This window comes from Momordica charantia, assembly GCF_013281855.1.
Source record: "Momordica charantia cultivar OHB3-1 chromosome 2 unlocalized genomic scaffold, Mcharantia_2.0 BLBB01000002.1, whole genome shotgun sequence".
Lineage (NCBI taxonomy): Eukaryota > Viridiplantae > Streptophyta > Magnoliopsida > Cucurbitales > Cucurbitaceae > Momordica > Momordica charantia.
Window position 1 is genome coordinate 11054071 of NW_028275160.1, and position 22988 is coordinate 11077058.

Genomic DNA, 22988 nt, shown 5'->3' on the forward strand with positions numbered 1-22988 from the left:
TCAACTCGGAACTCAGGTACTTGCTTTCCCATACGTTATGTTCATGGTTGGCTTGCTCATTATTTCCATACACATTACAAAACTTCCATGTCGGTTAGACGTCCGATGATGGTTGATTATTTTGGAGAAGGTGGAGCTAAATACTTCAAGGAGGCTGCTGCTCGTGACATAATTCACAGGGGTAAATGTATATCAGGCATTCAACTTTACAGTCCAGAAATAGAGATGAATATCTGAAAGGTAATGACAACTTTACAGTCTAGTAGTCACGCCCTATACAAGCAATGCTCACGTCCATAAATAACTTTTCGTTTTTTAAGCAAATTTCAAATAATTAAAACATTTATATTTCAAAAAAGATGTTATGTAGTATCATAACATGTTGACATATTGGTAAGAAATTTCAATATTGACATTTATGACACAAGTTCAAGTCTCAATCTGTCCTAAAATAAAATTATTTTTTATTTATTATTTTTTTTACTAAATGATTATTTCGAAAACTCCAATAACGGGAATTGGAACATTCCAATATTCTCGAGGTGTCAATTTTTTTCTAATGACCTTCGTGCCACTCATACCTATTAATTCATACCTTATAACAAAGTGTGAATTAATATAACGTGAGACATTTAAATAAAAACGCAAAAATATTATCTTTTGGACTAAATAATATAATTGGATAATTTCTGACAAAATGTAGTACCGTTTTCGAACGGATGTCGTAGAGTGCTAATACCTTCCCTACGCTCAGTCGACTCCCGAACCTAAAATCTGTTTTTCAAAGACCAAATTTTTTAAATAGGTGACCAATCACACCTCGTAGATGATTGGTGGCGACTCCAAACCGTTGTCTCGAAAGAGACCCATCAGGGGATGACGTCGGCCGCTCCGCATCGCTATGACGTTGCGACAATAGGTATCCATAAGTTCATCATAAGAGAGATTATCGTTACTTACCTCTTCGTCTTCACTTTCGTCGTCCGTATGAGCCATCAAAGACCAATGAGGTTCAACAATATTTTCTTTCTTCAATCTACATGAACTATCTTGATTTCTAGTTTTAGAAATTTCCTTCACATCAAGAAAATAATTAGAAGTACAAGAAGGATATTCAATAGAATCATCAACTCTAACGTTTGTCATAAGCTCAACCAATTATGTTTTTAATAAAGGTAATGTTTACAAATTGAGATCAAGTAAATTGATTTTTTAAAATTTCCTTCAAAACAAAACAAAATTTCAAAACTTGAGTTTTAATGACGAGCTAATTTTCAAAATTTGGCTTTTAAAGAACAAATATTTTTCCAATAAAGTGACATTCAAGAAAGACAAATTTGCAAACTTTTTTTTAAATAATAAATAATTTTCAGAATTAAAAAAGTGAAGAAAAAGTAGCTTTCAAAAGGCAACTTCCAAAGAAAAATAATTTTCTAGTAAAATCGGCTCAAAAACTCAAATTTTCAAACTCTTCTTCAATAATAAAGAAAATTCCAGATTTAAAAAATAATAAATAATTTTAGAAAAAGATGGAATTTTCAGAAATGAAACCTTTTAAAAATAAATGAGCTACCCACCCTGATACCAATTGTAGGATCCATATGACAACACTAATGAGGGGTGAATAGGGTTACTTACGAACTTGTAGATTTTAAAAAAATAATTTTAAGAATAATAAAAAATCAAACGAAATTTAAATGCACAAATTAAAGAGTAGAGAGAAATGACACCAAGAATTTTTATAGTGGTTCAGAAATCCCTACTCCATTTTCCAAGACTACTTCTTGGGTATTTTACTGCAACGACTCTCTTGCGGTTGAGAACCAAACCGATCGACCATCTTTTTGTCCTAGGCTAAAGAGAAACCCACCATCCTTTTTACTGGTTCAGGATCCAACCAATTGTGTTTTCTCACAACCCAAGGTGTACTCACACTTTAATAGAAAACCCAAAATATGAAATAAGCAATACAAATAAAGTACCTTACTAAGGTAGATTTACAAATTTCACACTAAAACAATAGCTAAAAAAGCTACACTCTAATGTAACTCTCACAAAAAAAAATATGTACAACTTTTTGTGGGGAGAGAATGAAAATTTTAGAGCACAAAATAACTTGAAGGGAGAAAGATGTTTGCTTTGATAATTGGTGTGTAGAATGGTGGAATTTGGTGGCTTTAAATAGAGTTTCGATGATGAATTTTGGCGGCTGGATTTAGGGCAACAACAAATGATGGATGATGGAGATCAAAAGTAGAGATAAGGAAAAGAATAAAGAGAATTATGAAGATTTGGAGAAATTGGTGGAGATGGAGAAATTATGTGAAATTGAGACAAGATTGTGGAATGAAGAGAATTATGAGAATTTGATTTGTTGAGATTGAAAGCGTCACGTGTCATCACATGATCAGTCCACGTCATCTACCACGTCACCAAAATTGTTGATGCCACGTTACTGTCACATCATTGTCACGGTGGCATAATTTGACTAATAGATGCCACGTCACCTGCCACATGTGATTTTTCTTCCCCAACTTGTTTTGGCTATAAATTATTCGTTTGAACTTTGATTTGAGTGATTTAAAATGTGTTGGGTTGGGTTCGTCTTTTCAAGCTTTATGCAATAGATACTTTGAAACACTAAAAACATTAATAAATATGGTTTGTTATCATCAAAACATTTTGTGTGATTGATGCTCATAAAGCTAACAAAAGGGAGGAGTATATGTTAATTATCGCTGAACTATACTTATATAATAGTAAAATTATTAATAATATAAATAAACAAATAAATAGTAAAATGATAGAACAATTAATTAAAAAGTTAGGAGTCTCATTAATATATGCGATAGAAATGGTAAAAGTTGTAAAATAATTATAAAAAATATATGAGGATGATGTAATAAGGAATAAAAATGAAATTAATGAGTTATAGGAGAGAATGTGATTATCCATTTTTTTGGAAGATTAATCCGAAGGTTGAGGAGGGTTCCACCATTGTGGGAAACAAAATTTTTATTTTCATTCTTTTGAAGCGAACAGAGAAATTTTTTTTCACACTTTGAACTTTTTTGTATCAATTTTCATCATAAACTTTCAATTCCATTAAATTGAATTCTAAACTTAAATAATTGATACCATTTTTATCCTCAATTCAATTTTTGCTAATTCACTTACTAGTTTTCGCAAAAAAAAAATAATAATAATAATAAAAATAATAATACTATATAATTATATAGAACCTACAAAAAAACTCACAAAAGCAAGCTTTGCACAAAATTTAATTTGATTAATGGACAAAATTGACTATGAAAATAATTCTATCATAACTTACAAATTTCAACTATAGAATCCACTCTAATGTGTCATTTTGTCCATCCTGTCAATTTCATATCAAAATATATGTTTTATCATTAATTTGTACAAGTTTAAGACAGAATTTGATGAAATTGAAAGTTCGTAGTCAAAAATTGACACACCTTCCCAAATTTAGGGTTAAAATTTAGTTTAGTAACCATATTAAAAGTTTCAAATTAGATCTATATGAGTTTCAATTGTAGAAATTTTAGTTTAAACAATTTTTTACCTACCAAAGTAGCACCTCTTTTTTCTTATTTTACTCTTACCTTAAATCCTAATATATAATAAACTAACATAATCCAACTAAATAAAATGCTGCAGTGCATTGTCACATAAATTAAAAAATGACACATTTAATATATTGACGGTTTGTAATGATGTGTGAGATTTTACTAAATTTTGAAAGTCAAATTGGAACCATGTCAAAACATTTGAGATTTAAATCGAAATCTTAAAACTCTAAGATTGGAACTAAATCTAAGACTGTAAAAATGGGTAACTTAACATAATTTTCAATATTACGGTGATTCGTTTGATAATCAATTCAATTTTGTGTTTTTTTTAAACTATTTTGAAATTCTATGTAAATTTCAAAAAAGAAAAAAGAAAAAAATTTCAAAAACAGATTTCCCTTATTCAAAATCTATTTTTTCTTCTTTCTGATATTTATCTCTAAACAATTTATTTTTCACTCTAAAATTTTTTATTTATTTTTCACTCTACATTTTTTTCTTTCTAAATTTCTTACTATAAAATTTATTTTTTTGTCTAAAATTTTCATATTTTGAATTTTATTATTATTTTTCTCTCTCCAAAATTTTCTGTATTTTTATTTATTATTTTTCTTCTAACACATCAGTTTTATTTTTCTCTTTAAAAATTTAATATTTTTCTTAACTGTTGCCCCTTTACAATTTTCTTACTCTTCTTAATCTATTTGTTGCTCTGAAAATTATATCGGTTCAATTTTCTTTTACTGTAACTTTTATTTATCTTTGTATTTATTTATTTTCTCTAAAAAGTATATCTTGAATCTTGTTTTTATCTCTAAATTTATTTCCATTATAATTTTTCTCTTTCTTTATAATTTTTTTTCTTTAACATATCTTTTCCTCTCGGCTTTACTTTTTTTCTCTAAAATTTTTCTCTGTTTTGTCTTTAAACTTCCATTTCACTATTTTTTCTAAATATTTTTATTTATCTCTCTAAAATGTATCTTCCAAAAGTGTATTTACATCCCTCTAAACTTCTATTTCTGCATGTCCCGACCCCATCACCATCCCCGATTACATTTTTTAAATAATTAATATATATTTATTACACTTTTTATACTTAAATTCTAAAAATAATTAAAAACAATTATAAAATCGGTCATTTTTCTCTTAAACATCTCTTGGACCGAAGAACTAGGTGGAGACGGGGACTAAAAATTTTCATGAGCAGGAGAATAGGGGAGAACATTCTCACTCGTACCCACATCATTGTCATCTCTACTCTACATAGAATATTCTTTCTCTAATATGTATTTTCAATTTTCTAACTTTTTAAAAACAGAAAAGTAAAAATAGTTAACAAACATGTTTGGTTTTCTGTTTTTCAAAAACAAAAAACGAAAAATAGTTATCAAACATATATGGTTTTTATTTAAAAAAAAAAACAGAAAACCAAAAACCAAAAATTAAAAACAAGGTTATCAAACAGGTCCTTAGTAACTATTTGTTTTTTCCTCTTTTTTTTCTTTTTTGACATAACATATAATAACAGTTGAAATTTGAATATTTAAAAAATGGATTTGTCAAATAATAATAATAATAATACTAATAATAAACACGACCAAAATGTCCTTTCAAAAAAAGAAAAAAAATAGAAATAATCTAAAAACAATAAAATTACATTTTTAATCCCGCTAGCCTTAACTTTATTTTGTTCCTGAATGCTTTTTAAAGTTTCATTATTATTATTGTTTATTAAAGTTTATCAACTGCTTTATTATTAGTAAAAAAATACCACAAATAACCTACTTGGAAAAGGAGGTGATAGAATGGAAAATTGAAAAGATAAAGGTGGATTGAAATTTATCCTGCTCGATGCTTTAGATGAATCATCTCATTTTTTCCTCGCTTAACTCATCCTCCTTCTGAGAAGCAATTTCTTGGCCACTCCTCATCCGGTGGAAAGCGGGTTGCGAGGTTTTGGTCCGCACTAACATTCCCATTTGGATTCACTTTTGGTTGTGAGGGTAACCTTCGAAAATTTTGAACTTCCAGTTTACTAACTGATGAATAGTTGCCCAAATTCTGTATGCTAGTCTTTGTTTCCTATTGAAATTAGAGAGTACTATTAACATAATTCTTGACGATATCCTTTAGAGACATACCTGCATTCTGTGTAGAAGATAGATGGGATCTATTAAATTTTTGAGGAGGTTGTCTTTGTAGTCCTCCCTAGTTTCCATGGGTAAGGTTTGGGTGATCTCTCCATCCAAGATTATAATAATGGGAGTTAGGGTCATACTTTCATCGCGGTGGACGAGAAAATCCGCCTACAGTGTTGGCTTCCTACATGAAATCTTGTTGCATTTGGAAATATGAATTTATAGGATGTCCTTATAGCGAGTACTTTCAATTTACCTTTTCTATCTGCCATTGCTTATAGGCATTTGACGAACTAAGGTAGTTAGATTATAATTTGATCTTTTAAGTTCATTTACCTAGTTGAACGGTTTAACTCTCCTATTCTAAGTCCAAATTGTTGAGAGTTTTTAACTATGTTTGAAATCAGTGGCTTGGCTTCTTCAGGTGGCTTGTCTATCAAAGCTTCTCCACAGGCTGCATCGATCATACTCCTATCCATTGCTAATAGTTCTTCATAAAAATACTGAATGAACTGTTGATCTGGAATTTGATGGTGGACAAATTAGGGCATAATCTCTTGAATCGTTCCCGATACTCGTACAATGTCTCCCCATTGATGTGTGTGATTCCATCAATTTCCTTTCTAATATTGTAAGCTCGTGATGAAGGAAAGAATAAATCTATGAACAATCTTTTCATCTTGTTCAATGTTGTGATTGATCAGGAAGGTAGATAATAGAGCCAATCTTTTGCTTGATCCTTTAATGAAAAGAGAAAAATACTAAGGTTGATTGCTCCTCAATTACTCCATGTGGTTTCATTTCGGAGCATACAATATGAAATTCTTTTAGGCATTTATGAGGATTGTCGCAACGTCATCGCGACGCGGAGCGGCCGACGTCACCCCCTGACGGGTCTCTTTCGAGATTAGGGTTTGGAGTCGCCACCAATAATCTACGAGGTGTGATTGGTCACCTATTTAAAAAAACTTGGTCTACGAAAATAGAATTTTGGTTCGGGAGTCGGTTGAGCGTAGCGAAGGTGTTACCACCCTACGACACCCGTTCGAAAACGGTACCACATTCTATCATAAATTATCATATTATTTTATTTGGTCCAAGAAAAAAATACTTTTAAGTTCATGTACAAATTTCTTACCAATGTGCCAACATCCTAAGATATTATTTAAAAATTTATATAAATGTTTTAAGATTTGAAATCTTATAAAAACGAAAATTTTCTTTTTTATATTAAAAAAACATTTTATCTAAAATAGTTGTTTGGTAAAATAATGATATATAAAAAAAACATTAATTTAGGCAAGTAAAGATTTGAACCTAAGCCATGTTAATTACTCCTAAGTAACCTACCACTATGCCAATATCATATGATACAACTTAGTATTAATTCTTATCATACAAATCTTTATTTTAAAAAAATGTTTTAAAAAAAAATAAAAATAAAACAAATAAAACAAAATAGAAAAATAATAATAATAAAATAAAAATAAATATTGAAAACTTATTTTAAAAATAATCAAATCATATTTAAACAAATTTATTTTAAAATATATCAAATCATATTTAAAAAAATTTATTTGAAAAAATAATATATATATATATATATATAAAATATCAAATTTAAAACAAGCTTATTTAAAACAAATAAAAAAAATCAAATCATTTCTAAAAACAACTTTTTTCTATACGTTCTAGGTGTGCCTGTGGGTCTGAAAAAGGTCGAAGTCATTTGGTCAGTGATCCGTGCGTCGGTTGTAGAAGTTTTGCATCGGACTACTATGGTGCAGGTTGTCTGAACTTGTGATCACCGGGGGACGTGTGCGGTCTGTGTATCGTCGGGGTCGCCGGCCTGGGTGAAGAAGAAGAGAAGGTGATGGTAGAGAGAAAGCAGGAAGTGAATTCTTCTGGGTGTTCTGTCCCTCTCCTCCTCCCCACTGCAGCCTCCTTAAATACACCTAAAAACTAACGATAAAAAAGAAAAAGGGGAAGAGAAGAGAGAAAAAGGGGAGGAGAAGAAGGGGAGGGGTTAGAAGGAAAAAATCAAAGGGGAAAAAAAAAACTGTTAAAAAACAAAATCTCTTTTTTTAAATAAAATTATTACTAAAAACAAATCATTTATTTATCTATTTTATTTGAATAATAAAACAAATCTAAACAAATCATTTTTTTTATTTTCTTATTAATAAAATTAACATTTAAATAAATCTAACATTTTAATTTTAGTTAATTTAAACTTTATATTAAAATTAATAATAAAGTAAACATATGTTATTCTTTAATTAAATAAACCTCAATAAAGTAAAATACAATACTATAAATTAAAAGTAAAAGTAAAAATAAGCAGGACCAAATGCGGTGTCTACAAGGATATTCACCTGCATACCCATGAAAAATTGAAAGCATCTGGATTAATTCAGATTTTAATTCAAAATCATTTTCAATATTGGAAAAGTAATGTTATTGATTCAAATCTAGTGCCACAAGCTATTTTGGTGTTCTGTTTGCCATCTAACATGAATCATTTGAGATGAGTATCGATCTTCCTGAATACCTGAATTGAGTGTAAATATCTTTTTGGTCAGAGGTTGAATTGATCAAAAGAAGAATTAGGCCAACAATTAAGATGTATTCTGGGAAAATAAAACTTCCAACGAAGAGAAGCAAATGAAAGGCTTTTCGGGAAACTTCCAAACGAACAATAGATCTCTTCGTTGAATTCCAAACGTCGTCTTCTCTCGCTTCTTAATTAGCGCAATTTCTCTTCAATTCAAGATCGTATTGTAGTTCTATATTATGAGAAAGAACATATCATAAACAGTTAAATGAACAATGAGAAATAATTAATGGTTCCCTGCCAATGGCGCCAAATTGGTAAAGGTGATCAACCCCCTCCAAAATCATTACTAATTTTATAAAATCTAATTTGTAGAAGTAGTGAGACCAGGTTGAATTCCAAATGAACCAATAGAATTAATTTTTCAAAGTTTAATAAAATGAGGGTTTTTGAATTTTGAATTTTGAAATTTGAAATAATAAACTAACAATTTTAATTTGAAAATCAGTTTTACCATACTTCCAATCTAAAGATAAAGATGTGAGTTTCTTCCGATTGCAATCTTGATTATAGTCTTTATACACATTGATTTCTAAATTCAAAAACTTAGTCTACTTACTAGGAATAGTTGTAGTAAGATTTAATTCTCTTAATTTAATTAACTTAGACCAAACATCAAAATTAAATCTTATAATTAATGCACCAGGCACGATAATAATGTTCCATATCAATCAAATAATGACATTATGAACAGAATGACTAAACCAAAACTAATTAATTTGAGATACCTATAAATTAATTATTATTTTTTTCTTTTCGTAGAGTCTATTATGCAAGCTAAGTAATCTTAAAAAGTTATAAATACACACACATAAGTAAACTCGTTGATACTTAATTCAATCATTCACGACAATCACGGATCACAAACTCATGGGTAGGAGTAAAACAATCAATATGAATTCAGGCATCAATTTTTTGGAGAACAAAGATTTTCGTCGGGACTAGAATGATGGATCTTTCAACGAGGCTCCTCTACTCATGGAGATAAATTTTATCCCTCTTTTAAAGAAGAAATTATCTCTAATAAATAATCTGTGGCTAATTGAGAAATCATATTTGAAAGAAAATAAATTATAAAGGATTTCATAATCAATTTACGAAACTAATGCCATATTTCCTAATTTGATTGTCAATTTGGAATGTCCAATCATAATAAGTGTGTTTGTACTTTATCCGTTAATTTCTCTCCAATTCTGTGAAATTTGCATTATCCTTTAAAACACTTTTAAATAAATTATTGTTTTCTAATATCTTCCATAGGTAACAAAATATTAAATTATAATTACATTCAAATATTTAAACATAATAAATTAATAAAATGTAAAATAAATGTATAAATATGATTGTATTTTGTGTTGGAATTTTTTTAATAAAATTATTCTTGTTAAAATTGAAGAGAAACATAACTTTTCATGAACTGGTACGTTATTTTATAAAGGTTATGTCCTTTTATCAAAAGACGTAACTTTATATGAAAAGATATGACTATTTGAATGACACAAATAGTCTATAAATACGTGATTCTTCTCAGTTTTGCAACACAGAAAATCATCCCTCAAATTTCTCTCTTTTCATCTCTATACGAGTATTTAAATACTAAGGGTTCGTTGTGTCCTGTGCGTGAAGTGCTGCATTCACAGGTTGGTATATCCGTCCTATCCTGGGAGACAATTGTTCATGAAACCTTGAGCACCGTAGAAGGAACAAAATTGTCTTAAGGAAACAACACTACGTTGGGTTCGGATTTTTAATTTTGTGTTTCTTTATAGTTTTCTATGTATATTTCTCCAAAATCTTAAGACAATTTTGGTTTTATATTCTATTCTGTTTCCAATCTTGGCTATGGTTATGCATTATTGGTTTTTGTGGTTTGAAACAAATGCATTTTTTATTTAAGTTGTCACAATTTTGTTCTCTGGTTATGAAAGGTTGTGATCTCAATTTTGTTAATCACATTTTGATGATATTTTGTAATTTTATACTCATGCTTTGAAATACATTCATTGATTTGTCATGTGGCATGAGTTTATTGCAATTGATTGATCTGTGCTTCTTAACCAACATTTGTACCCAATAATGTCGTTCAATTGATCTTGAACAATTTTATGCATAAGTTATTGTGTGTTAGTTATGTTTAATACTCTATTGAGTATGAATCACATAACACAAGTGTGTTTGTCTAAAAGCCACTCAAATTTGTATCTTGAATCTAGTGTCTTAAAATTGAGATTTGTAAATATTGTGATTTAGTGGGGTTATTCCATATTTTGTGTTGACAATATGTAAATATATATATACTTTGATGGTATTGGTATATATCGCATGGTTCGACATTGGATATATTGTCTACACATCTCGAGTTTATTGATTCATGAGAGTTGTGGTTTCATTCTTGTGAATGAGTGTGGATGTAATTACATACTGAGTAATTACTCTATAGTGGTTTCATATTTTATATGGAAAGTTTATCGGTATGGTTAAATGCCTGAACTGGATATATAGTTAAATATCCAAATTGCTTTTGCAATTGGTACATTCTTGTTATGAATGATATACTTTAAAGTATGCACATACAGTTTATGAGAAGAGTAGAAGGCAGTATCATATGAAGTTGTGGAACGATCACTTCATATAAATATTTGAAATGGTGGGGGTGCCTTGCAAAAATGAAAAGCACTCTTAATTAAGTCTAAAAAGCTTGTCATTGATTGTAAACCTTCATTTATCTAAAAGACATTGGTGGTAGTATTTCACAATTGAAGTATTGTGTGTGTTTGACAGTCTAATGGATCTTACAAATTGCTCACTGTTGGACATAGCATATGCAATGAGTAAATTTAGAAGATTTGCAAATAATCTTGGAAAAGATTATTGAGAAGTGATGATGATATATATATTTAAATATCCAAAATGACAAGTTGCACTCATACTTGGAGGATAAAGTGATGAAAATTGGATCTTTGATATAAATGATTCAAAATCCAAAGGTGGATCATATTCAATGTAATATGAATTCAAGTACTGCAACTCTTAATGTATAATGGTAAGTCTCGACATATACGTCGACGACATAATACCATAAGACAATTGCTCTCTAATGGAACTATATCAATTGATTATGTGAAATCAAAGGATAATATTGCGGATCCGCTTATGAAAGCTTTGGCAAGAGAGCAAGTGAAATTGTCTTCAATAGGAATGAGATTGAAGCCTATAATATAAGAGTTAACATAATGGTAACCCAACCTAGCTGACTGGAGATCCCAAGATCTAGGTTCAAAAGGGACAACAAATTTATGTATACAACTCAGAGGAGCACTAAGAAAAGGAATGATAGATTCCTAACCGTTCCTATTATAAAAATTAGTGCTAACCTGGAAACGGATGAGGTTAAGATATGCTTTTAATGACTCTTAACTCTTTTATAAGAGTGGGGTATTGTCATGATACATTTTAAAGAATCACCTATGTGGGTGTGAAGGGGCCGCTTCTAGGAGAATTTTCAAGGCTGAATTCTCTAAACACTCATGAAACCAGGCGGTATTCAGGGCCAAAATGAATACAAACATGAGAACCACTAGTATTTCGAAGAATATCTATGTAATTATTATGGACTTGCTTTACTCTTCAAAAGTTGACAGTTCAAAGTTCTTTAACTACTGATCCGCTATGTAAACTCCATAGTTTTACTAAGGAAAGTTCAAAGTCTTAGACTACTTATCCTGATGTAGTTATTCTTCATGAGTAATCGTACACGTTTTTAAAAAATAAATTTATTCATGTGGGGGATTGTTGGAATTTTTTGAATAAAATTATTTTTGTTAAAATTGAAGAAACACAACTTTTCATGAACTGGTACGTATTTTGTAAAGGTTATGTCCTTTTATCAAAAAACGTAACTTTATATGAAAAGATATGACTATTTGAAGGCCACAAATAGTCTATAAATACGTGATTCTTCTCAGTTTTGCAACACAGAAAATCATCCCTCAAATTTCTCTCTTTTCCTCTTTATACGAGTATTTAAATACTAAGGGTTCGTTGTGTCCTGTGAGTGAAGTGCTGCATTCACAAGTTGGTATATCCGTCCTATCCTGGGAGACAATTGTTCATGAAACCTTGAGCACCGTAGAGGGAACAAAATTGTCTTAAGGAAACAACGCTACGTTGGGTTCGAATTTTTAATTTTGTGTTTCCTTTCAGTTTTCTATGTATATTTCTCCTACATTTTGCAGCTTATCACCCACACACTCCAAATGTGTCACAAACTTACCCAAACTACTTAAAAGCTTAAAAAAAATGTCTAACTCACTTCACATCTCATAAACTCACTAAATTAACCTTTAAAAGTCAAGACAAACGTGTCTAACTCACTCAAAATCCCAAAAATTCACCCAAGCACACTTACGGTGCGTTTGGTTGGTAATCAAAAAACATAAATTTGAAAACAAGGGATTCAATGAAAACCAGAGTCGTATTATTGTTTTGAGTGTTTTCAGATATGTATTTGGTAGCAGATTTGGTAATTGAATCTCAATTTAAAAATTGTTCAAGGTATGTTTAGCAATATATTTGTAAACTAGAAGTATACAAGCTAAATTTTAGTTTAATCTAAACTTATATTAATTAATTTATTAACATTTTTTTATGAATTTTGTATAATCATTATTTTACAAGGTTATATAATTTAGAATACATTATATTTTACACGTTTTAATTTAACAAACATAAAATGACTTTATAATATGAAGTAATATATTTTATCAAAGTTTTTTTTATCATTTTTAATGTAATTCTGCGTCTTAAAATTTCAAATTCTAAATTTGAAAACACTGAAAAGATAAAAAATTTGTTTAAGAATTAAAAAAAAACAAAATCCGAGTTTCTAATCAAACAAATCCTTAATATCTTACCACTCACAAAAAACTAATCATTAGATTAAGTCAAAACAAACGTGTCTAACGTACTCACTCCAAATACTACGAACTCATTCAAGCACACTTTACATTCCACAAACTCACTTAAACTAACCCTTAAAAGAAAAGTGCCTGACCTTATTTAATCTCACTTCAAATCCCATCAAACTTATCCAAATAACCATTAAAAAACCGTGTCCTAATAACTCACCTAAACTAAGTGTCCACAATTAGTGCCAAACCGAGCATAACTCAAATGGTTAAGGCACCTATCTCTAACCAAAAGGTTATGAGTTTGAATCCCCATCCCACATGTTCTACTAGAAAAAAGAAAAAAAAAATCTCCATAATTAGTATGGCTACCATAACTGCAAATAGTCACACTAAATCAATAATTTCTAAACCCAAATTTGGATTATCATAACTGCTAGATAGCCATACAAGCTTATAATTAAAAGTAAAATAAAATATAGCATACAACCAAACATGTAAACTACAGTATGATTTTATAACATTAAATAAATAATCCATATCTAGTTAGAAGGGACCATCTTGTGTAGTTGTCATTGTAGATCAAAATAAGTCTATTTTAAAAAGATTGACAAACAATTAGCCAGAAAATCATGAAACAAAAATTTAATAGAATAACATAATTTAATTTCATAATTAATCTCATCACAACTAGAGCAAATGAAATATATAAATTGAAAGAAAAAAACCCCAATAATTCTCACACATAAGGAAGATACAAAATGAAATGAAAGAAAAGAGTAGAACACTTGAGCAAAAAGTAAAGAAAAAAAAATGGTCATCTTTGTTGGAGGATAGCAATCAAATCACCATGAGCCTGAGCCTCCCTCCTTGACCAAGAAATTTTCACCTACATATCCTAAAGTTCACAATCACATCGCACTAGAACAAATTAAATATTAAAATTATTGTAAAAAATATATATTCATTTAGAATTTAAAAGTAATGTAAATAAGTTTAATTTGTTTTAGTACTCTTAAATAATCTCTAAAACATGAATTTAATACAAGTTTAGTGCCCAATTCACGTCGAAAGTGTTTAGCGTGCAAATTTCAAGTGCTTTTAACTCATCCCAAACTCACCTCAAACTATTCAAAAAGTACTTAACTTCAACCTAAACATCTTAACCTGACTCCAAACAACCGTAAAAGTTCTTAACTATAACAGAAGTACCCTGTCATTTAATTTGAAACAAAAAAATTAGGGTTACCAAAAATTTCTCCTATGTTTCCAACCAAGTATAAATTTAGGGCTACATACCAAGTATATACCAAGAATGAAGTGAAATAGCTTGATTTTGTTAAGAATGAAAGAATTTTTTTGAGAGAAATCCTCATAAGAAGTGAAAGAACAATTCTCTATGTTATGCAGCTAAAGTGTCTAAACTTTTCCAAGAATAACCGAATAAAAATAACTTAAAAAAATACAATTAAAATACTTAACATATATACCTCAAGAATCTTAGTTGTGTAGCTAAAATTGGCAAAGAAATAGCGAAGAAAAGCGTCGAAGAACCATCGTTAACGAGCAAAACGATGAAATGAAACGATGAAAAACCATACTTTTTCCCCACACCCCATTTTTCATCAACATTTTCAGCCTTTCGCCGATGATTTATACTTTCGTTGGGATAAACATTTTCCTATAATCTACCGATGATTTTTGCGATATCAAAAAATATGCTATAGCAAGAATTTTTTTTCTTTTTTTTTATACATACCAGTCAATTCAAGTATATGGCTCAATATGGCATGTATATTACCATCTAATCCATCCTTCAATCTCCCCTTCATAAGGATTAAGTACAAATAAGAAAAAAATATGATACGTACCAAATTCAAAATAAAGTTAATTTAACAAAAAAAAAGAAGGAAAAAAAAGCAATTAAGAGAAAATTGTCCTAAAAAAAAAGGAAAAGTGGTCCGTTACAGTACAATAAAGTGTGCACCAAACGTCACGACAGTGACGTCACCTAGTCACTCCAAAGCCGCCACGTGTCCCCAATTAAGAACTTTCAAAGCATCTTCTTCGTAGGAAACTGCCCATGAAAGAGAGAGAGAGAAATACTAAAAAAAAGGAAAAAAAAGAATTAATTAATATCTCTTATTATAAAATCTCATCCATTCCTTACAACCAGCTGCCTCTTTTCACACCAACTCCGTTTCTCTTTCCCAATGGCCAGCTTCCCTCAACAAGATCCTAACCCTAACCCTAATCCTAATTACACTCATTTTCCCCCAATCCTCGACCCGTCTGTTTTCTTCGACTTCGACCTCTCCGATTACCTCATGCTCAACGACGACAACATCAACATCGACGACCAAGCCGCTTCCTCCTCGCCTAGCATCGCCTCGTCAGAGAAGATCACTGGAGTGGACAGTGGCAATAGTTGTGCCGTAGTCGACAGTGGATCTAGTACCGTAGCATCGTCAGGAGCGACATCGTCCATGCAAGTGCCTCCATTTAGCTTTAAAAACTAAACCCACTTTGGAATTCGAATTCCGAACCATGAGTTTAAGAGTTTGAATACCGTTTCGTTTTGCAGGAACGAAGGGAAGAAGAAGAAGGAAGATGTGGGGTGTAGGGTTGCCTTTAGGACCAAATCGGAGCAAGAGATCATGGATGATGGCTACAAGTGGAGGAAATATGGGAAGAAGTCTGTGAAGAACAGCCCAAATCCCAGGTGATTAATTAAGTTATGGCTTCAAATTAAACTTTTTAAAAATTGAATCAGATTTGATTTTGGTCATGAAATTTTGGTTGGGGACAATTTAATTAGGGGACCTTTTGATTTAGACGTGTAATTTTATGTGTCTTATTCAGTTGTCACAGACCATATGTTGGAGGCGGCTGGAATAATAGTCAAAAACATATAAAGTAAAGTTAGGGATAATATATATTATATGATAAATTATAGATAATATATATTTGGTATATATGTGTGATTCACATTCAATTTGAGAGAGAGGGGGGAGAGTATTATAGTAATTTCACCAAGGGACGAGAATGAAAAAAAAAGTATAGTCAACGTTTGGTGTTGTTGTGCAGCACTGGTATGATAGGAGAGCTTTATAAAAAGATTGAAATATATTATAATATTTTGTATGATAAAATAATGATAGTCCTTATGTGTTTAGCTTCAATTTGCTGTGAATTGCTTTAAAAGTTTCTATTTGATCATATATCAGGAGTGTTCAAAAATTCGATGATCCGAGCGACCCGTGTAATCCAATCCAAATTATAAGGATTAGGTTGGGTTAATTAGAAATTTGTTCGTTTTAGGTTGGGTTGTTTTTCTTTTTTAGAATTGAAAATTCGATTCAGTTTGTGGTTGGAGAATCTTTATCAGTTTCCCGAGCATAATCGATTGACTCGAATTCGGGTTGGTCCAAAAAAACCTTCTAAAACCAACCCGACCCATGAATGTCCCTACCTTATGGTCTAATTAGACACGCCAACTTTTATCGGTCCCCTTTATTGCGTTGAGAAAAAGTGTTACAACTGTTAGCATCATGCCATAACATGATTTTTTTTCTTTCGAAGATTTAATCAAACCATATTAAATCAATTGAAACTTTTAAAATCATAAAGACTAAATTATTAAAGGTAGAAGAGCTATCTATGAACATAGTAAGAACATTTCAGAGATTTATGAAACCATTATGGATTAAATTGAAAATTTTAGAACAATAAAAACCAAACTGTAATCGAAAAATTCTGGCTATTTAGCCTAAAATATAAATATAATGTACATGGGTTTTGAGAAAAGTGTGGTTATTGGTACAGAAATTACTATAAATGTTCAAGTGAAGGATGCACTGTGAAGAAGAAGGTGGAAAGAGACAGAGAGGATGCAAGCTATGTGATTACTACTTATGAGGGAATTCACAACCATGAGAGCCCTTTGTGGTTTATTACAATCAAATGCCATCATTTACCTAGATGTCAATGTAACAAGATTGTCCAATTTGTCATTTCCATGTACATGATTACATTTTTTATATTTTGTATTACTTTTGCATAGATAAATCTAGAAGCCTTAAAGTCCTCTTTGGTGATGTTGATATTTTTTTCTTTCTCGTGTTTCTAATTTTTGTTTTTCTATTTTGTAAGAAGCGTCGGGAAAATCAACTTGACGTTTAGGTTACTGGCTGTCTTTCTCCCGACCTTTTTACGCCAAACCTCGGGAGAGGTCTTTTCTCCCAATTCTTTTTACAAAGCATCGAGAGAAGGGCAACAACTTGGCACCCAAGTTGCTATCATTCTCCCGACTTTGTTTTGCAAAGAGTCGGGCAAAAAGACATATCTAGACTTTTTTTACAAAAATGCTGGGAGAAATTGTCAATTTGGTACGTCGGGCCAATTTGCTCCCAACGCTAGCTTTTGAAAAAAATATCAGGCAAAGAGGCCAATCCTGATATTTTTAGTAAACGTCAGGAGAAGTTTGCTATATCACAACGAAGTAGAAATCGTCACGAAGAATAACTTTTTCCCACCCCTTTTGTTTGGCGAGCAAAAAAGCGTCGGGAGAAACCTAAAATTCTTGTAATGGAGAACAGTAACTCTGTGTTAAAATTTCAATGAAAATATTGAAATTTTAGTTGAAATAAATAAATTTAAAATCATATCGATTTTGAACATGTGCACTCCAAAATGGGTTAAAGAGCGAGATACATAATTTGGTAGCAAATCTCTCGATGTTGAGTTGCTTTATTTCAAAGTCGTTAGATATATAGATTCTCCCCTCCTTCAAAATCCTAAGAGGGGTGACAAAATTTGATCGGATGGGAGGAACACCTTGGAGGGGCTAAAGAAAAGTACTTGACCAAGCTCGCCTATTATGGAAATCGAGTTAGGAACCCTCTGGTTATTGGTGCTTAACCGCTCACAAACATCTAACCTTCAAACAATATAATCAACCCAAGGGATGATTACTGTTTGGTTAAGAATTTGACCAAGTCCGCGAAGTTCGACAACTGAAGTGATGCAAGTAGGAGATCTGCAAAAGAGAGTAACACTTCGATGCTCAAGTCACTAGTTCGGCTCGCCTTTTACATATGTTTGAGCTACAGTCTCTTAGATGTGAGTCACTGTGTTGGCTCATCACTGTTGAACATATCATATGTCTGACACGTGACTAATGAGAAATCACCTCCAACAATTACATGATCCCTAAATCAACCAGCAAGAGACAAGTAACAAATTCTTTATCCTAAATTTGAAACACTTCAAATAAAATTTATCTAATTAGTAATTACACTTGCTCTCTTTCTCTCTCCCTCCAATATATATATATTGGGATCAAACTTACAATCTCCTAAGAGATATATGTCGCTGACCTATGCTCGCTTTGACTCTATATATATATAAAAATCTTGTCGTAACAAATTTATATTATTAAACATATTTATTAGTGGAGAATTTTCACATACCAATTTTGCCCTTAAATATTCTTATTTGCTAGCTAATTTTGCCCTTACAATTTTTTTTACCAATTTTATAAATATTCGACATATTAATTTTTTTAGAATCAAATAACTCTAATACATTAAAACTGCAATTTGTTGATGAAAAAAATCCAATCGCAATAATAATTTCATAGAAATTCTAAAACTAATTACTTAATTTAATGCATCCAAAAGCATTGTATTCATTTTCTACTATCTACATATTGCCTATTTGATTTTATGTTCTTTGGAAAGTATGAAATTTCATTATATCATAAATTTGTAAAGTAAGCTAAGAATTATTTATAAAGGTAGGAAATACTTCAGGGTATTATAAATTTGTAGTGTAATTAATATAAAACAAAGATAAAATTATTTAACATGATTTACAATACAAAATGCATTTTCAATATTTATATACTAAAGATTTGCAAATACTAATGCAATAAAGAAATAAAAATAAAATAGACTATAAAATTCATAAACACGACGTTGTTGTACCAAAAAAAAAATCATAAGCAACGTGGTAATGTAGATGCTATAATAAATAGAAAAGTCAAAATATTTTCCTAATAAATATAAATGATATTTATACCAAGAGAAACTTTTTCTGCCAACCTGAGCATAACTCATCTACGGTGTTCAAAAAATCCGATGACCTAAAAAAATCGATCAACCCAATCCAACTTATATGGTTTAGGTTGGGTTATAATATATATATATATATATATATAGTTAAGTTGGATTCAAATAAATGAAAATTTCATAAATTGGGTTGGTTCAAGAATTCACCTAAAATACGTTTGGGTTGAACCGAACCAACCCAAATATACTATTAATTTTAAAATTGTTTGTTTTTCTCACCATAATGATAATATTTACTTATATTTATTTTTATTTTATTTTATTCAATAATTTTTTATACATTATTTAATCTACAACAACTTTTCAAAAATATTTTTCTAAAAGTTTTGGAGGGTTTTTCCATATAAATAAAATCGACTTACGAACTCTAATGTAATATTAGATAATATATAAAAAATATTTAAAATATTATCATTTCCATTTTTTGGTATACAATATTTTGAATAATTGACCTCAATAACTTGAATCAACCCAACTCAAATATTTTATAATTGGGGTCTGGTTCAGTTTGTTATTTAATAAGGATTGTTTTGGTGGAAGAAATTTACCATTTGAACAATTGGATTGGGTCTAAAAAATAACTCAACCCAACTCAACTCAATTCATGAACAACACTAAACTTAGCAATTAAAACACTTTACTCTTTTTCTAGAGGTCGGAGGTTCAATCATTTATCTCCACATTTGTTGTACTACAAGAAATAGAAATTTTTTAATTCTATTTTGATATTAAAAAAAATCGTTAATGGCAAGTTGTTTAAATATTTTTCATTTATTATTTTAGTTTTCACAAATTAAATAAATATCAATTTAAAAGAAATTGAGAAGGTATTATATAAGATAAATTTTATATTTCCATTTCGCCTTTTATTATATATATTTTTTTCTTCGTACAATTCCTATTTATTAAAAAATCAAACATAATATATTTTAGACTAAGAAAACTATTTTAATTGTACCGTTCCAAAAAAAAAAACAAAAAAAACTATTTTAATTGATGTAATCATACGTTTCATTTTTCCAATTTTCCGATGGCTTTATCTTCAAAATTATTTTTATTTCTTCAACAGGATCGTCAATTGTGAAAGTAAGAATAGATTGTATTTTTCTAATTATTTTTATTTTTTAAAAAAATGTGATATTATGTCTTTTTATCTATTAAAAATATAATGGCATTTCGATTTTTCCATCTTACAATATGGCTAAGAGGAAGGATTTTGCATATATATATATATATATATATTTTGGGAAAAAATACACTTTTGGTTCAAGTTTCGACTACATGTCTCTTTGGTCCCTCAAGTTTGAGAAATTGTTCTAAATGGTTACTAAAGGCCCGTTTGATAACCATTTTGGTTTTTGGTTTTTGGTTTTAGTTTTTGGTTTTTGTTTTTCTGTTTTTAAAAACAAAAACCATATATGTTTGATAACCATTTTTTGTGTCTCTTGAGGTTACCGATACATAGTAGACTACTATTTCTCTGCTATGTGTCTCTTGAGGTTAATTGATACATAGTATGACCATGATTGTTCTGCTACGTGTGTTGAGCTTGCTCGATATGTAGTATTACTAGATTTGCTCTGCTACACACATATCTTGAGGTTACTCGATGTATAGTATGACCAGTTTTGTTCTACTATGCATCTTAAATTTCTTGATGTATAGTATGACTAGTTGCTCTACTATATGCATTGAGATTCTCCATATATGGTACGATTAGTCTGCTCAAATGTCCATATTGAGACTGCTTCGTGCCAGTATGACTAGTTTCGAGTATGGATTTATTGATGAGATTTCCTAGCCATGACTATGTTTTCAAGGTGATGTTAAAAAAAAAATCTATTACCATTAAGTATTTCAAGTGATTTATTTCTCAACGTATTCATGACAGTCTCACAAATTATAGTTTATTATTGATTATGTTAGTAGTTTTCTGAACATTGTTTCCTTATAAATTGCTTATACTCACTGAGAGTCTGTTAGCTCACTTTTCTATCCTTAATTTTTCTTCTAGGTAGCAATTGAGTCTCCAACGAGCCTATTGGGATCAAGATTTGCCACCAACCTCATCTAGATTGCATATTAGTTTGCATGAAAATGTTGTAGTGTTGTTTTATCTCTGAAATTAGCATGGCTAGCATTTTTTTTCCACCGCGTTGCATTGCACTAATTAATTATTGTGGGTTTGATTATTAAATTGAGGCAAAAATGTGTTCTATCGATGAAATCTAATTTGTGATTTTAATTTATGAGATAAGTCTTGAATAGTGTGCGAAGAGACACGTTTGGTTGTAGTATGATGATACCTTATATTATGAAGTGAACAATTTTTTCGCTGTAGTGTTTTATCAATTTTCAGAGGAATCTCTGTCAAAATTTTCATGATTTTACTCAGCCAAATCTTCTAGCCACGATTTGCTTTTTTTTCAAAATATCATATCAAAATTCATGTTAGTTTGACAATAGATCCATCGGTAGTTGGAATCCATTGTCGACATGTCACGTCCTAGGTTAGGTCGGGTAATCTGGGGCAGGTCGTGTCACTTGAACACCTTTCAGACAAACATTTAGTTGCTTTAAAGGATGTTTTACATTTTTTATCTCATAGAGATAAAAGTAATACCCTTGTCTGGTTTATCCCTTTGCTAAGCAGAAGATATCGTCTTTTGATTCACATAACCATGTTGTTGCATCCTCTTTCAATCTATTGCATTCTGATGTACGAGGACCCTATCAAACCTCTACTCATGTTGGTTATAGATACTTGTTGATGACTTTTCTCGCTATACTTGGTATTCTTAGTATGGAAAAAGTCACATGCTCTTGTTATTATTCCACACTTTTTTTCAGTTGGTGGAAACTCAATTTGGCAAGCATATAAAATCTTTCGTTTTGATAATGCTCCAAAATTATCTTTTACTAAATTTTTTCAATCTAAAGGCGCGTTGTGCATCAGTTTTTTTTTTTTTTTTTCATAGGCTGACCAGAATAAAATTCAATACTAGAGCGAAAACACCAACATTTGCTAAATGTTGCTAGATCTTTATATTTTCACTCTCAAGTGCCGATTACTTTTCGGGGCGAATGCATTCTTACTACATCTTACCTAATCAACTCAACTCCATCTTTTTGTTATTCAATGGTCTACTCTTTTCTTTAAAAGTATTTGGATGTTTTTATTTTGCATCCACTTCTTCTACGCATCCTTCTAAGTTTCATCCAAGGCCTATTCCATCTATTTTTGTTGGTTATCCACCCGGGATGAAGGGATATCAGCTTTATTATATTGAGAATCAGGAATTTTTATTTCAAGAGAGGTAGTTTTTCATTAACATCTATTTCCTTTTCATACAGTTACAAAGGCTAGTGTTCCTGAGCATTTTCTTGATTTAGTCCTACCTAAATCTTTTAATTACTCCACTTCTGTTGCTCCTTTTGATGCTCCCACAAATTTGGACCCACCTACTGCTGCTCATAGTCTTACTGCTTTGGACTCATATTTCTGATTCTACACCATCTATGCCTACTAGAGTGGCTGATGTTCCTCCACAGCCGGCTATTGCCTCTTCTGATGGTTCTCCATACATTGTTGAGATTCATGA

The 22988-nt window shown here is 30.5% G+C and overlaps 1 pseudogene across 1 annotated transcript; it reads left to right on the top strand.

The window, feature by feature from the left end:
* Positions 1–15420: 15420 nt before the first annotated feature.
* LOC148212808 (putative WRKY transcription factor 51) lies at positions 15421–17236 on the top strand (annotated as a pseudogene). The gene is made up of 3 exons (XR_015789240.1): positions 15421–15743; positions 15840–15977; positions 17081–17236. The product of XR_015789240.1 is annotated as a putative WRKY transcription factor 51 (transcript).
* The last annotated feature ends 5752 nt before the right edge of the window (positions 17237–22988 follow it).